At 39.0% G+C, this 5,352-nt stretch overlaps 1 pseudogene; it reads left to right on the top strand.

Moving 5' to 3' along the window:
* The first annotated feature begins 1,143 nt into the window (after nucleotides 1-1,143).
* LOC139002293 (eukaryotic translation initiation factor 1A, X-chromosomal-like) lies at nucleotides 1,144-1,580 on the top strand (annotated as a pseudogene).
* Nucleotides 1,581-5,352: the final 3,772 nt, after the last annotated feature.

Here is a 5,352-nt window from a genome sequence, read left to right as displayed (position 1 = left end):
AAAGTAGGGAGCTAGTTCATTTGAAAAGAACTGAGATCCAGTAAAGAATGAGCTGATAAATACAAAAGATTTGCTTAACCAAGTACAAGCGATTACTTGTAAGGGTTTTATCCTTTATGTTTTCCTAAGTGCTGATCCATGCAAGGGTTCTCTTAGGAGGCTCCAAAAATACTAATTACATGAGAGGAGGGATATCGTATCTGTGTGGCTATTTTCTGACAGATTATATTGTGAAGTTTACCCAGAATGAATGTTTGGACGCCCACTCAACATACCAGCAAGAGCAGTTCTTTTCCAGAAATTCAAGTTCTGATGAAAGCATCTTCCAAGCTTACAAAGCACAGTGCCTCTCAAATAAATTCAATGAAGCCCACCTTATTTGGGGAAATAATTTGCTGAGCTACATTGCACTGGAATGTTATGACTTATATGAGTTATAACAAGGTTTGAGCATCTGAAGAATTCCTTAAGCTTAAAGCATAACTAAATCCTATTTGCCGTTCTAAGAAATGCATTTTTAAATATTGTTCTAATTGCATTAGTTTTATGATGTAAATGTTCTCATTTACTTCTGTCTTGGCAAGGGCTAGATTAAACATTTTTATTAATGCTATTTAAAATCGTGAACTACGCATCATCTGTGTATTTTAAGCTTTACATCCAAATAACCTTTAACTTGAAAAGTTGAGTTGGGAGTGATAATTAGTATTTCATGCACTCTTGCTTTAGCCTGAGATTTAATGACTAGGAAGGATAAGAATTTACTGTTTACAGTAAGCTATAAAATATTCTTAGTCCCTATCAACAATAGGACAGTATGGAGGAAATAAACTCTTAAACAGGAGCTAATGGGGATTATGGAGATTAGTAAAATCCATAATATTGAACTGGTTTCAAAATGACTTCTTTCCCCATTAAGTCAAAAGTTATTTTGGACTTATGGGTAAACACCAATGAGTTCAGATATTACATGTCCTAGGTTTTGCTTATTTAGGAGCATGGTCCCCTACGGATCACCCCAGAACTTAGTTTCAATAGTGTCCCTGTGCAGGAGATCAGTGACTGTAACTTCTCCTGGGCCCCTTGGAGGAGTCGCCCAGGCACCACCTGATGAGTCGGCAACACCAGGAGGCGGCTGGCACCATGCCCAAGAATAAAGATAAAGGAGGTAAAAACAGGTGTAGGGGTAGCAATGAGAATGAATCTGAAAAAAGAGAATGCGTCTTTAAAGAGGATGGACAAGGTATGCTCAGGTCATCAAAATGTGGGGAAACAGATGACTAGAAGCAATGTGCTTTGATGGCGTGAAGAGGTTATGTCATATCAGAGGAAAATTGAGAAAAAAGGTTTGGATAAACATCTCAGACATTATTATATTGGTTGGTCTGCGAGACTATCAGGAGAACAAAGCTGGTGCGATTTTAAAGTAGAATGCCCATAAAGCTAGAAGTCTGAAGGCCTAAGATGAGCTTCTAGAACATGCTAAAATCAATGAAACAGATACATTTGATCTTGGAGATGATGATGAAATCCAGTTTGATGATATTGGGGATGATGATGAAGGCACTGATGGTATCTAAATTGAACTCATAGTTTCTAAATATTGTTCTACAGTTTGGATTTTTGCCATCTCTTGTTAAGAAGACTAAAACTTGAGCCTGAATATAGTTTAAGGAACACAGATTTATTTTCATTGTATTAAAGTATTATATTTCTTTTAAAAATGTTTTTTAATATGTTAGGAAGGGAGAGGGAGAGAGATATGGAAACATCAATGAGAGAGAAACATCATCTATCAGCTGTCTCCTGCACTCCCCTTGCTGGGGATCGAGCCTGCAACCTAGGCATGTGCTCTGACTGGGAATTGAACCGGTGACCTCCTGGTTCATGGGTCAACCCTCAAACACTGAGCCACACCAGGCAAAGTATTATATTTCTTGAAGTGAAATGTTAACACTGTATTTTTTTTTTTGATGTAATAGAACTTAGGGGGGAAAGACCACATTATCTGCTGTTAAAAAAAAAAAAAAGAAAGAATAGAGGAGAGAGAAAAAATAAAAGAATAAAAGTAATTTTTTATTAGTTAATGGATATTTTGAATAGATTGCCTATTATCGTTGTCAGTGATAAGCTTTAGTTCCAACTAATTTTTTTCAGAGTCTTTCTGTATGCTCCAGTTACCTAAATGTTCTCTTTGATTTTTGCTAAAATTTAAGGAAGGCAGAAATCTACATTTGATGTCAAGAAAAGAGGCTATTTTCATATTTATGTAGCTTTACTTTATACTATGTTTTATAATATTATTTCCATCATTTTATGTTGTAACCATAATAAAAAAAATTCCAAAGTGCAGATTTTAGAACAAGGATTTGATGAACAATTCTGAATTTATAAGTAGTTGCAAAAATTCAATGCTAGGTAATACTCAAAATTAGAAGTACTGATATTCTAGTTGACAGTGCTTTTTACTTAATATGGAGAAAAAATTTTCATAAACAAGGCAACTTTTAATGGTAAAAAAAGTAGAATAGTTTTTACTATACAAAATAGGTTGCGTTAAAATATATCATTTTATTTTCAAAACATTGCATTTGTAACCTATGGTTCTGGGCTTTATGAACAATTTTGTGAACCTATGTTACTCCAAAAAATTTAATTAAATAAATAAATAAATAAATAAAATTACAATGTATAAATGTAAAACTAATTTCATAATCCTATATAATAAAAGCCTAATATGCTAAGTGTCCAGTAGACCGGTCGGCTGTTCAACCAATCAAAGCGTAATATGTTAATGATATTCTAAGGCTGCTCAATCGCTCGCTATGGTGTGCACTGATCACCAGGGGAAGTCGCTCCGACCCATAGGTTAGCTTGCTGCTTAGGTCCAGTAGATTGGGACTGAGCAAGGTGGACCAGACACACCCTGGAGTCCTCCTGTGGTCCTTCCCCAGTTGGCCAACCTCCCGCATCTCTCCCCAGCCCTGATCATGCACTGGTGGGGTCCCTCAGACTGGCCTGCACCCTCTTGCAATCTGAGACCCTTTGGGAGATGTCAGAGAGCCAGTTTTGGCCCGATCCTGCAGGCCAGGCTGAGGGACCCCACTGGTGCAAGAATTTGTGCACTGGGCCTCTAGTAAATTGTTATAAGAAAGAGGAAGGTGCCACAGCCATGAAATATAATAAAATGTCACATTGAGTAAGGTGGTGGTTCTGTAGCATGCTGATCATGGTTCTTGTAGTAAATTCCACAGGAAAATAGAATCTCTGGCCCAGAGCAAGATTTGTACCAGCAATTTTAGGGGGACATGTTGCAAAAAGAAATGAGGGTCTTTAATTTAAAATTTAAACTCAAGGATGCAATTTAATTGCCAATCTGGTTTGGCAATTTGTTAATGGGGATGTTTTAAGAATATGAAAAAAAAAGAGGAAATTTCAAGGGAATAAAAAGAAAATACCAGTTAGCGAACAAGGAATCCAGGAGTCAATAATGGTAACAGCAGCTTAATCTTAAAAATGCATTAATAATCTTACCAAGGTTCCTATTAATGGGCTTTGAAGACTCTGCCCAAATCCTTAAATAGGAAAGAATAAGCTTAAAATGAGGAGTAAGTATGAATATAAATTACAATCTACAGGAAAAAGCTGATTTAATCATGTGTTTGCTGATACCTATAATTACTACTTTAGATATTTTCTGTTGGCTACTTCTTGTAGTATTTAAGCATGTTTTCAAACATGGTAAGTTAAATGCCATATATTAAGTGATGTGGGGCGGACCTATGATACCAGAAGTTTCATTTATTTTTGTGGCTTTTCCCCTATTGCTTTTATGTGATCTAAATCTCTGACATGTTGGCAACTGTCCACCCCTACTCTCATAGAGTACGTGCCTGATAAATAATGTGGTTTCAGATTGTGAAATCTTATTTTCATCATGTATTTATGCTTTTTCACCCACCCCCACACACCCTGATCTGCAGTCATTCCAAACTGGGGCCTTCTCCAGGAACTGTTGATTTCTGTTGGCTTTTGTTCAGAGTTTCAGCTGACTTCAAGTACCTTTGATAATTCATTTTCACAAAGTTTCAACCTGAAGCCAGAGGCTCAGACAAGGAAAGACTCTACTGACTGGAGACTAGGAGTCTGAAGAGAATGCCAAGTCCAGCCTGAGGGAAAAACAAAGTTTAGAGGCAAGAGGAAGGGGACAAATATGGGAGACAAATAGCAGGTAATATCTGGAGGAGATTGCCCCCTAGGAATCAGGCCTAACAAATTTAAACAAATATAGCTTCCATCTTCACACAACATGCATATGAGTTTATTACTAGTGATTTCCCTCCCCCCTCCCCTTTTTTTGGTTACCTTTCTTATATGGCCTTTGTAGTGATTTCAGTGTGTGACTGCTGTAATTATTGCTCTATGCTGAACTTAACACAATTGTCCATTGATATATAGTTCATACCCTTCATCCCAGCATGCTAGCCTATATAATAAAAGTGTAATATATATGCACATCAACCAAAAAACAGAATGACTGGTCACTATGATGCACACTGACCACTAGGGGGCAGATGCTCAACGCAGGAACTGCCCCCTGGTGGTCAGTGAGCTCCCACAGGGGGAGCTCCGCTCAGCCAGAAGCCGGGCTCACAGCTTCTGCAGGCAGGCGGTAAGGAGCAAGGGGTCCTGGACTGTGAGAGCCCCGGACTGCGAGAGGGATGTCTGACTGCTGGCTAGGCCTGATCCCTCCGGGCTTAAGCCAGCAGGCGGACATCCAACATCCCCCAAGGGATAGGGCCTAAGCCAGTAGGTGGACATCTCCTGAGGGGTCCCAGACTGTGAGAGGGCACAGGCCGGGCTGAAGGACTCTCCCTCCCCGCCCCTCCCCCCCTCCCCCCCCCCCCCCGGCCCAGTGCACAAATGTCATGCACCAGGCCTCTAGTAGAATATAGTTATGTAATTGAGCCGAGCATGTATAACTCACTCATCTCCTCTCACCCCTCCTTTCATTATCCCAACCCTGTCAAGCTCTTGAACAATTTCAAACCTTTCTCTCTTTCCTGCAACAGGACATTACCAGTTCAAGCACCTCAACATAATTATGCTTTCATTATATGTTACTGCCCTATTTAAAAACCTACTGAGACTCCCAGTTACTTATAAGAGATAGTTTTTTCTTTAAAAAATGAGCTCTCCTTTGTCTACTAAAACATGTTTCTAGTCTCTTTCCTCCTCCTACCTCTGTGGTTCTCTAACCTGACTAATAATTAAAATCCCCTGGAAAACTTTTTTAAAAAGTGATGCTGTGTTCTGACCTCTAGAGTTGTGGTAAGTGGCCTGCACTGTGAC

Source organism: Myotis yumanensis, unplaced genomic scaffold (assembly GCF_028538775.1).
Source record: "Myotis yumanensis isolate MYYU_CA2020_CCGP unplaced genomic scaffold, mMyoYum1.0.hap1 SCAF_2, whole genome shotgun sequence".
Lineage (NCBI taxonomy): Eukaryota > Metazoa > Chordata > Mammalia > Chiroptera > Vespertilionidae > Myotis > Myotis yumanensis.
This window is presented reverse-complemented; position numbering and strand designations above follow the sequence as displayed.